Here is a 12569-nt window from a genome sequence, read left to right on the forward strand (position 1 = left end):
TATCCCTGAGAAAAGTTATATTCCCAGGAAATGATATACCTAGATTATGTCATCTTAACTCCCCACAGAAATAGCTTTTATGAGTCTAACCACTATGCTATACACCTTAAACTAGTACAAAATATAACACTGTGGAACAAAATTTTCGTTGCATAGACAAAAACATTTGTTCTTACCTAATTCGAGTGTGCTGATCTCAAATCTGACATGAGTTTTTTTCTGTAAGCTACAGTTTTTTTTGCAATTCAAGATTTTAGGTTTTCATCTTATTGTAAAATTTTCAACATTTAGTTTAACATAATGAAGTAGAATGTCTTCTTGGGCATCATCTCTGTGAAAATATAATCATTATTATATGCGGCTTACGTATCTGTTTGTCGCCGATAGCTAATTGGTTGCTTTCGTAACTGTACTAGCCAATGGGGTGAGTTGCCACAGCTGAACGCAAATTGAGTGGGTCAGGGGGAAGGTGAACATTTGTTTGCATTGGCAATCATCTGCTTTTGAAACAATTTAAGGCTGAACACAAATTGAGCGGGTCAGGGGGAAGGTGAACATTTGTTTGCATTGGCAATCATCTGTTTTACATAAAAACTACGTCTTAACATAATTTATTTTAAGAATATCTCCTAGAAAATACAGCACTGAAGAGGAGAGAAAAGGAGCTAAAGCTGCACAAAAACGGCTTTCTCGACAAAAAGAAACCACTGAGCAGAGAAAGACAAGGCTTGCTTCAGTCGCAGAGCAAATGCGTCTTTCTCGGCAAAATGAGACTGATGAGCATAGAGAAACAAGGCTTGCCTCAGATGCAAGACAAAAAAGCCTGTCTTGACAAAATGAGTCCCTTAAACAAAGGCAGGAGAGAAATGCAAAAAAACGACAGAGTAATGCTGACCAAAATGCAAAAAGGATTAAAACAGTTTCAAATGGAGAAACTTTAATTTTTGAGCATTTCTCTGGTGACATGAATATTAAATGTGAACACTGTCAGTCTTTACACTTCAAGTTAGAAACTAATCGATTTGACCATGGCAAGAAAGGATTTTCTCAATGTTGCAAGTACGGAAACATTGTAGTTCCACTAATTGAGAATTATCCACCACTCTTGAATAAATTATTGACTAATCAGCATCCAAATAGCAAACAGTACATGGATAGCATTCGATCCATTAATAGTTCGTTTGCTTTTGTGTCCATGGGAAACAAACCAATTGACTTGCCTGGACCAGGACAGAATTTTTAAATAGTCTGTCGCCTTCTGGCATGCCACCTCACAAATTGAGGTTAAAGATTGGAGCAATTATTATGCTGTTAAGAAATCTTAACACCAGAAGGGGTCTTTGCAATGGTACAAGACTAGAGGTTCTCCAATTGAAAAATAATGTCATAAAAGCTAAGTCTTGTGACGTCACGGAAATGGCGCCGTGAGCAGCGCGTCCGACAGATCTCCCCAAAATCTCAACAAATTTATCAACTAGAAACAGGAAAATTTATCTTCGGAGCATTACGGAGTTCCACACAAACTGAAAGCAAAAGGACTGTTATCACTTGAATCTGAGAGACGAGGGTGTGGAGGAAGCTACCGCAGGGACGTTCATTCAAGCCGCGAGGAAGTGCGCCTGTGGTAAGTCATCCCGCACTCGGGAGCCGCGAGCAGCAGCCGCGAGCAGCAGCCGTGAGCGGCCGCCGCCAGCCGCCGCCGCCAGCCGCCGCCGCCAGCCGCCGAGCCGCCGCCGCCAGCCGCCGCCGCGAGCAGCGCCCGGGTCGGTTGCAGAGCGAGCACCGCCCACACTCCGGAGCGGCGAGCAGCCGCTGGCGCGCGCCCGGTCTGGTTGCAGACCGAGCATTGCAGACCGAGCACCGCTAACGTTCCCAGCGGCCCGCGCACGGGGAGCGGGAGAGGCCCCAGGGCGGTATTCCCTACTTGGGAGATTCTCTCCCCGGGCGGGGCACCTCACCCAGCCATTCAAGCTAACAATCAAGCGTTGGGGGAGGGGCACGCGCAGGCAGCCTGAAATACCTTCGGGAGCACAGCTGCGACCCAATTACTAAAATTAACTTAACCCGTGAAATCTGCGCACCCTCGGTTCTAATTGATAAGATCTCTCTCAGTTCACTGACCCAAGACAAGAGGCGTGATATTTTTTAGTGCCTCTCGCTAAAGGGGCGGGGGCAACTTCTGATTGATAGAGCCTCCATATTCAGGGATAAACGCTAACAAGAAGGACTTGGCAGATAATAAGATCTATACTACACTAATCGCAAGCAGAGACTAGTGCCTCTTCTTACCAGCCAAAACAGGCTACAAAGTGTGGAAAGCCTGGGTTGAGAGGTCCAACTGAATGCTAGGCGCTGAACAGTCACCTTGACAACAATTGACTCCCACCCCCGCCTGATTACACTGGAGGCCCTGACTGCCAGAGCCCTTCCCAAAGCCTTGCACTGAGTGGGGATAGAGTGGGGATTTCCCAGCTCTTTGAGCCTCTTACTCCCCAGGCAGAAGCAGTGGCAGCCTTATAGCTGGATCACCAGGCTGCTAATTCAGGAAGGGGGGACTAGGAGAGAGAATCCACGAAAGCAAACTCTCTCATCGTTGGACCCTGCAAACGCCAACAAGCCTTGACTACCAGCAAGACTAAAGCCAATTATATGACATTGCCATAGAATCCCATCAACTGCAAATCCCTACCTAAATGTGACACAGGGGCAGAGCCTGGGGTACAGAGTCACCGACCAGGAAGAGGGAGAGAAAAGAAAAAGGAAGAAGTTAACATCTCAAAATCAAGAAAAATCCACAGACTTTACAACTTGTTCCACTAATTTTTTTTTTTGTTGTTGTTTGTTTCTTCTATCCTATTGCCTTTATTTCCTCCACCTCGGTCCTTCTATTCTCTGCCCATCTTATGCTTCCCTTTTCTTGAACTACACTACCCATAAGTGTTACATTTTATTTCTCTTCTTCATCCTCACCCTCCTTTGGGGTTATACTCCAGGACACTTAACTCTCACTCTCTCCTCTTTTGTTTTTTTTTTTTTGTTGTTGTTGTTTTTTGCTTTATTTTGTTTTTTTCTCTTCCTTTTTTATTTCTTCCTTCGTTTTTCTCTTTTTCTTATTTTTTCCTTTCTATTTGTTTTTTCTTTTCTCGTTTTACTTTCCTCCCATTTAATCCTCAATCACGAACAAATTAGTTAATTTGGGACTCAAGGCTTTTTTTGGCTTTATTTTTCTTTTTCGCTTTTGTTTTTGTTTTTTTCTTGTTAGTTTATTTTTGTGGCATTTTGGGTCCTCCCAACCCAAGGTCTCCATTGTATTTGGTCTTCGCTCCACTTAATACAACAGATTTTTACTTATTATTTTTATTTTTTTCTTCTTTATTATTCCTTTTTTTGTCCTTTTTTCTGGTTCCCTCTTATCCCTCTCATTATATCTCTTAGTTGACCATCACCCGCAGGCAGATCAACTTATGCTTGTCTAAGATTTTCTTCCTTTTTTTTTTTTTTTTTTTTTTTTTTTTTTGCATTTAGTAGGTCCCTACTCCCCTTTTTTTTTGCCCCTTGAACTCTTCACCGCAAACCAGGCCCTCCATTATAGGCACGATATTTCCCTGAGGAGGGGAGAGGAGGGAAGGAGAAGAAAGAAAAAAAAGGGGGAAATAATAAATTATTACTGCTTTTTTTTGTGGGGTGTTTTACCCTTTGGTTTTTTTTTTGTTTTTTTTTTTTTTTTTTTTTTTTTTTTTTTACTTTTTACTCTTTATTAATTCTAATTAGTGCTATCAACAAGACCACCCTCAGATGCCAATAAGAAAGAGGAAATCGAATATTATGGATACAAAAGAAAGAGAGGTAACACAAATAGATGTGGAAAAATCTATGGAGAAAAGACTTAACATATTGGAAGCCTTGGAGCTAAATGACAGAGAATTTAAAATAGAAATCTTAAAAATACTCAGAGATATACAAGAAAACACAGAAAGGCAATATAGGGAGATCAGAAAACAACTCAATGAACACAAAGAATATATTACCAAGGAAATTGAAACTATAAAAACAAATCAAACAGAAATGAAAAACTCAATTCACGAGCTGAAAAACGAGGTAACAAGCTTAGCTAGCAGATAACCCAGACTGAAGATAGGATTAGTGAAATAGAAGACAAACAACTTGAGGCACAACAGAGAGAAGAAGAAAGAGACTCAAAAATAATAAAAAACGAGAAAGCCCTACAGGAATTATCTGACTCCATCAGAAAGAATAACATAAGAATAATAGGTATATCAGAGGGAGAAGAGAAAGAAAATGGAATGGAGAATATACTCAAACAAATAATAGACGAGAACTTCCCAAGCCTGTGGAAAGAACTAAAGCCTCAAATTCAAGAAGCAAACAGAACACCGAGTTTTCTTAACCCCAACAAACCCACTCCAAGGCACATCATAATAAAGTTGACACAAACCAATGACAAAGAAAAAATTCTCAAGGCAGCCAGGGAAAAGAAGAGTACAACATATAAAGGAAGGCCTATTAGATTATCATCAGATTTCTCAGCAGAAACTCTACAAGCTAGAAGAGAGTGGACCCCAATATTTAAAGCCCTGAAAGAGAGGAACTTTCAGCCAAGAATACTATACCCATCAAAGCTATCCTTCAAGTATGAAGGAGATATAAAAACATTCACAAATACAGAAAAGATGAGAGAATTTATCACGAGAAAGCCCCCACTCCAGGAAATACTAAAGGGGGTTTTCCAACCAGATTCAAAGAACAAAAGAAAACAACACCACAAGTAACAGCTCCACCAAGAACACAATAAAACCAAACTTAAACTGTGACAACAAAGGAAAAAAAAGGGGGGAGAGAATGGAGATTAACAGTAGCAAAGGACGATGAAGTGCAGAAATACTTATAAGATAGGGTACTACAATGAATATGGTAGGTACCCTTTTCATTACTTAATGGTAACCACCCTAGAAAAAACCACCACAAAAACACATGACTTAAAAAAGGTAGCAACAGAGGAAAGAAGTATGGAACACAAACAAACAGAAACAAATGATAGAAAAACAAAAGAGAAGAATCAAACTAGATACAAAACTAACAGAAAGCAATTTATAAAATGGCAGTAGGGAACCCACAAGTGTCAATAATTACACTAAATGTAAATGGATTAAACTTACCAATAAAAAGACACAGAGTAGCAGAATGGATTAAAAAAGAAAATCCAACTATATGCTGCCTACAAGAAACACATCTAAGCAACAAGGATAAAAACAAATTCAAAGTGAAAGGCTGGAAAACAATACTCCAAGCAAACAACACCCAAAAAAAAGCAGGTGTAGCAATACTCATATCTGATAATGCTGACTACAAGACAGAAAAAGTACTCAGAGACAAAAATGGTCACTTCATAATGATTAAGGGGACACTGAATCAAGAAGACATAACAATCCTTAATATATATGCACCAAACCAAGGAGCACCAAAATATATAAGACAGCTACTTATTGACCTTAAAACAAAAACTAACAAAAATACAATCATACTTGGAGACCTCAATACTCCGCTGACGGCTCTAGATCGGTCATCCAAACAGAGAATCAATAAAGATATAGTGGCCTTAAACGAAATACTAGAACACCTGGATATGATAGACATCTACAGGACACTTCATCCCAAAGCGACAGAGTATACATTTTTCTCTAGTGTACATGGAACATTCTCAAGAATTGACCATATGTTGGGCCACAAAGACAATATCAAAGCCTTGAAACTAGAATTCAACTGCAAAAAAGAGGGGAAAAAACCCACAAAAATGTGGAAACTAAACAACATACTTCTAAAAAATGAATGGGTCAAAGAAGAAATAAGCGCAGAGATCAAAAGATACATACAGACAAATGAAAATGAAAATACGACATATCAGAATCTCTGGGATGCAGCAAAAGCAGTAATAAGAGGAAAGTTCATATCACTTCAGGCCTATATGAACAAACAAGAGAGAGCCGAAGTAAACCACTTAACTTCACACCTTAAGGAACTAGAAAAAGAAGAACAAAGACAACCCAAAACCAGCCGAAGAAAGGAGATAATAAAAATCAGAGCAGAAATAATGAAATAGAGAACAGAAAAACTATAGAAAAAATCAATAAAACAAGGAGCTGGTTCTTTGAAAAGATCAACAAAATTGACAAACCCTTGGCAAGACTCACCAAGGAAAAAAGGCACAGGACTCAAATAAATAAAATCCAAAATGAAAGAGGAGAGATCACCACAGACATCATAGATATACAAAGAATTATTGTAGAATACTATGAAAAATTATATGCCACCAAATACAACAATCTAGAAGAAATGGATAAATTCCTAGAACAATACAACCTTCCTAGACTGAGTCATGAAGAAGCAGAAAGCCTAAACAGACCAATCAGCAGGGAGGAAATAGAAAAAACTATTAAAAACCTCCCCAAAAATAAAAGTCCAGGCCCAGACGGTTATACTAGTGAATTCTATCAAACATTCAAAGAAGACTTGGTTCCTATTCTACTCAAAGTCTTCCAAAAAATTGAAGAAGAAGCAATACTTCCAAACACATTTTATGAGGCCAACATAACCCTCATACCAAAACCTGGCAAGGATGGCACAAAGAAAGAAAACTACAGACCAATATCTCTAATGAATACAGATGCTAAAATTCTAAACAAAATACTGGCAAACCGAATACAACAACATATTAAAAAAATAATACATCATGATCAAGTGGGATTCATCCCAGAATCTCAAGGATGGTTCAACATATGCAAAACGGTTAACGTAATACACCATATCAACAAAACAAAGAACAAAAACCACATGATCTTATCAATAGATGCAGAAAAGGCTTTTGATAAAATACAACACAATTTTATGTTTAAGACTCTCAACAAAATGGGTATAGAAGGAAAATATCTCAACATGATAAAGGCCATATATGATAAACCATCAGCCAACATCATTTTAAACGGCATAAAACTGAGGACTTTCTACCTTAAATCAGGAACAAGACAGGGTTGTCCACTCTCTCCACTCTTATTTAACGTGGTGCTAGAAGTTCTGGCCAGAGCAATCAGACAAGACAAAGAAATAAAAGGCATCCATATCGGAAAAGAAGAAGTAAAGGTATCACTTTTTGCTGATGATATGATCCTATACATCGAAAACCCGAAGGACTCCACAAAAGGATTATTAGAAACAATAAACCAATACAGTAAGGTCGCAGGATACAAAATTAACATACAGAAGTCCATAGCCTTTCTCTATGCCAACAATGAAATATTAGAAAACGAACTCAAAAAAATAATCCCCTTCACGATTGCAACAAAAAAAATAAAATACCTAGGAATAAACATAACAAAGAATGTAAAGGACCTATATAATGAAAATTACAAAGCATTGTTAAGGGAAATCGAAAAAGATACAATGAGATGGAAAAATATTCCTTGTTCTTGGATAGGAAGAATAAATATAATCAAAATGGCCATATTACCCAAAGCAATATACAAATTTAATGCAATTCCCATCAAAATCCCTATGAGATTTTTTAAAGAAATGGAACAAAAAATCATCAGATTTATATGGAACTATAAAAAACCCCGAATAGCCAAAACAATCCTAAGGAAAAAGAATGAAGCTGGGGGCATTACAATACCTGACTTTAAACTATATTATAGGGCCACAATAATCAAAACAGCATGGTATTGGCAGAAAAATAGACACTCAGACCAATGGAACAGAATAGAAAGCCCAGAAATAAAACCACATATATATGGTCAAATAATCTTTGATAAAGGGGCCAACAACACACAATGGAGAAAAGAAAGCCTCTTCAACAAATGGTGTTGGGAAAACTGGAAAGCCACATGCAAAAGAATGAAACTCGACTACAGCCTGTCCCCGTGTACTAAAATTAATTCAAAATGGATCAAAGACCTAAATATAAGACCTGAAACAATAAAGTACATAGAAGAAGACATAGGTACTAAACTCATGGACCTGGGTTTTAAAGAACATTTTATGAACTTGACTCCAATGGCAAGAGAAGTGAAGGCAAAGATAAATGAATGGGACTACATCAGAATAAAAAGTTTTTGCTCAGCAAGAGAAACTGATATAAAAATAAACAGACAGCCAACTAAATGGGAAATGTTATTTTCAAACAACAGCTCAGATAAGGGCCTAATTTCCAAAATTTACAAAGAACTCATAAAACTCAACAACAAACAAACAAACAATCCAATAAAAAAATGGGAAGAAGACATGAATAGACACTTCTCCCAGGAAGAGATACAAATGGCCAACAGATATATGAAAAGATGCTCAGCTTCATTAGTTATTAGGGAAATGCAAATCAAAACTACAATGAGATACCACCTCACCCCTGTTAGATTAGCTATTATCAACAAGACGGGTAATAGCAAATGTTGGAGAGGCTGTGGAGAAAAAGGAACCCTCATTCACTGTTGGTGGGACTGTAAAGTAGTACAACCATTATGGAGGAAAGTATGGTGGTTCCTCAAAAAACTGCAAATAGAACTACCTTATGACCCAGCAATCCCTCTACTGGGTATATACCCCAAAACCTCAGAAACATTGATACGTGAAGACACATGTAGCCCCATGTTCATTGCAGCACTGTTCACAGTGGCCAAGACATGGAAACAACCAAAAAGCCCTTCAATAGAAGACTGGATAAAGAAGATGTGGCACATATACACTATGGAATACTACTCAGCCATAAGAAATGATGACATCAGATCATTTACAGCAAAATGGTGGGATCTTGATAACATTATAAGGAGTGAAATAAGTAAATCAGAAAAAAACAAGAACTACATGAATCCATACATTGGTGGAACATAAAAATGAGACTAAGAGACATGGACAAGTGTGTGGTGGTTACCAGGGGTGGGGGGAGGGAGGACAGGGGGAGAGTTAGGGGGAGGGGGAGGGGCACAGAGAATTAGATAGAGGGTGGCGAAGGACAATCTGACTTTGGGCGAGGGGTATGCAACATAATTTAATGACAAGGTAACCTAGACATGTTTTCTTTGAATATATGTACCCTGATTTATTAATGTCATCCCATTACCATTAATAAAAATTTATTTAAAAAAAAAAAAAAAGCTAAGTCTTTGGCTCCTCTAAAGATGAAATACATGTCATTCCAAGAATTGATTTGGCTCCATCTCAAACAGGGTTGCCGTTTCAATTGAGACGTAGACAATTTCCTGTAAAACTTGCCTTTGCTATGACCATCAATAAGTCTCAGGGCCAAACGCTTAAGCATGTTGGCATTTTTTTACCTGAGCCTGCATTTGGACATGGTCAATTTTATGTTGCCTGTTCAAGAGTTCGTGAAAGAATGGACGTAAAATTAAAAATAATTGATGGTCCTCTGGAAGGCGAGCTTAAAAATGATGGAAAGATCTACACAAGAAATGTTGTGTACAAAGAGATCTTTGACATGTGAATTAACATTTTATTATTTAAATCATCTTTATTTATTGAGCTAACGGTGGCTCTTAAGAAATGTACCGCCAGTGGTTTCCTTCATTGCACTCTACTTTAAGCAATTAAGCAAGTAGAAGGGGGAAACCCCATGGGGCACTAATCAAAGGGGCATCCTCGCCGCCTGCCCTGGGTAATTCAGTTTGAATTAGCAGACACCTTTGCACAAATCATTTTAATTACAATTTATAATATCTAGAACAGCGGTCATTTTGTATGACCGCCGGGCTTTCTAGTAATTTATATAATGCAGTAAATACACTAATACACTAAAGGATATGATTGCATCAGAATTTGTCTACAATTTCAAAATAGAACATATTAAAACACTTATTTTAATCATAAAATTTGCGCAAAACTTATTTAAATTCTATTCAGGCAAAAATTTGTGTTTGTAGCTCTTGTGTTTGTGTACTTGTTGAGGACAATCTCGTTTGATGCTCTAGCAGTAGTCTGCTCATCACTAACAGCTCCAAGATTTTTGGGAAACTTATCAAGGTGACTGTTCAGGAAGTGAATCTTAATGCTCATGTTACATCCAATGTCGTGGAAAGCCAACAGCATCCTTTGAACCAGAAGTTCATAGTTTTCTGCTTTTTTGTTGCCAAGGAAGTTCTTTGTAACTGCCACAAAAGACTGCCATGCTGCTTTCTCCTCCTTATTCATCTGCCTGGCAAATTCTTCGTCATGTATGAGGGTTTGAATTTGAGGTCCATCAAATACACCTGCTTTTATCTTCTTGAAAGACAAGGCAGGAAAAGCAGAAATAATATGTTGAAAGCATTCACTTTCTCTATTCAAAGCCTGAACAAACCGCTTCATTAAGCCAAGTTTGATGTGAACTGGGGGAAAAATGATCCTGTCTCGATTAACTACAGGTTCATTCACAATATTTTGCATCCCTACTTCCAGAGCTTCACATTTCAACCACTCCTTCTGTGTCCAGTGTTTCTCCTGAGCTCGGCTGTTCCACAAACATAGAAAGCAAGAATACTTCGTGAAACCTCTCTGTTGTCCTAGTGGAAATTTACCATTTTAAGATCCACACAAATGATCCAGTTATGCTCCTCATACTTCAGAAAGTCGAGGACAATTTCTATGTCATTCTTACTAAGTCATTCAATTCGGGTTGGCTAAACTGCTGAGGGGTTAATGACTGCTTGGCATCAGAAGAAGACCCTTCAGATCCTACAACCATTTCCTCATGCATCTTATCAAAATACACTTGATCACCGTGTTCACTTTCTTTGTCCTTAGAAGAAATAAAACCATTGAAAACTGGAACCGGGAGTGTCTCAGAGTGTGGAATAGGTTGTATTGATGAAGGAATATTAGGATATGCGATCATATGCTGTTTTTTCTTGCTGATGCCCTGTGTATGGATCAGACAGAAATAAAAGTCACTGCTGTGGTCCTTAGGTTCACGCCAAACCATGGGAATACCAAAAGGCATTCCTTTGCATTTTCCTTTTGTCCAGTCACAAAGCATTTCCTCACAATTATGACACACAATATGAAGAGCCCAATTCTTGTCTTGATCGCCAGGGGGAACTTGAAAATAGGCAATATATGCATGTGTCACAAATGATGAAATATTGCGCCTTTGACGTTGAAGTGTGTAACAGCCACATATATAACAGAAGGAGTCAGGACTATTCTTACATTTATGCATACTTGAAGAAGCCATGATTCAATCTTAAAATAAGAGGGTGTTTTTATCAGATAATAATTTTTTACATTTAAAAACAACTACAATTATGTAAAAGTGATGTTTGTAAAACATTAATTGCCTTGTGGTTATGTTCAATCCAAGAGTCGTTGCCCTTTAACTCCAATTTAAAAACCAATGCATGCCAGTAACTGTAACAAAAAATATTAAAATTGCATAAAAATTAGAGCATCCACCAAAAAACGGATTTCAGATTTGAAATAAGCGATGCAGAAATATATAGAATCAGTTCTAAAACCTCATGCAACAGAAAATGGAAAAAAAATTGTTCCCCAGTGTAATGGATACAAATTATAATTGAAAAATAAAATTAAAAATGAAATAGCTTTTAGAGATATAATAATTACTCTCTCAACTTTTATAGAAGGTTGCTATATGAAAAACACTTTCTTTGGGGTCATTTGCAAAACCCTAAAATTAAGATATAATCCAATTTGTATCCGTATGTCCCTTAGAAGAGATTTCTTTTGTTACTTAGTGAAAGGAAATTTCTCTCTCTAAGATACTTTGTTGGGGGAGCATCTATTACAATGCATCATCAAATTTACAATCTTGGTCTTTTCTTGTGCCTTTACATAAGGCCATGAGAGAGACATTGGTTACTCTGACAACCTTAAAGTGGATTCCAGGAATGTCACCAATAGCATGACCTTTGTCACTAAATTTGACCCTTAGAACTTCGTTTACCGCAATAAAGTTCAAGTAACCTTTATTGGGCAAAAAGGTCATGTTTTTGATCAGCTGGACCCTAACTGACACACTTTGTGATGGCAGAATTTGGCTGCTTGGCTTCAACCCTGACTTTTTCTAGCATCATTCTATTTCCATGTGACATGCTTCCAAAGGGGTTGGCCTGCAGAGCTGTGTCCAAATGGGCTCTCTCGTCCTGTGTGTCATGCCATGTTTGTTTGTCTTGGTGGCTGCAGAGCTTCCTGGCAGTACAGAGACCTTGACACTTGCCCATCCTGCCGGTGCTGCAGGCCCAAGAGAAAGGTCTAATATGCTCTCTAAGAAAATTGTAGTAAGCCTGACCAGGTGGTGGCGCAGTGGATAGAGCATCGGACTGGGATGCAGAGGACCCAGGTTTGAGATCTCGAGGTCCCCAGTTTGGGCTCATCTGGTTTGAGCAAGGCTCATCAGTTTGAGCCCAAGGTCGCTGGCTCGAGCAAGGGGTCACTTGGTCTGCTGAAGGTCCACGGTCAAGGCACATATGAGAAAGCAATCAATGAACACTAAGGTGTCTCAACGAAAAACTAATGATTGATGCTTCTCATCTCTCTCTGTTCCTGTCTGTCCC

At 38.4% G+C, this 12569-nt stretch overlaps 1 pseudogene; it reads right to left on the reverse strand.

Moving 5' to 3' along the window:
- Nucleotides 1-11797: 11797 nt before the first annotated feature.
- On the reverse strand, nucleotides 11798-12236 carry LOC136388210 (small ribosomal subunit protein uS12-like; annotated as a pseudogene).
- Between the last annotated feature and the right edge of the window lie 333 nt (nucleotides 12237-12569).

The sequence above is a fragment of the Saccopteryx leptura genome, chromosome 1 (genome assembly GCF_036850995.1).
Source record: "Saccopteryx leptura isolate mSacLep1 chromosome 1, mSacLep1_pri_phased_curated, whole genome shotgun sequence".
In the NCBI taxonomy this organism is placed as follows: Eukaryota; Metazoa; Chordata; class Mammalia; order Chiroptera; family Emballonuridae; genus Saccopteryx; species Saccopteryx leptura.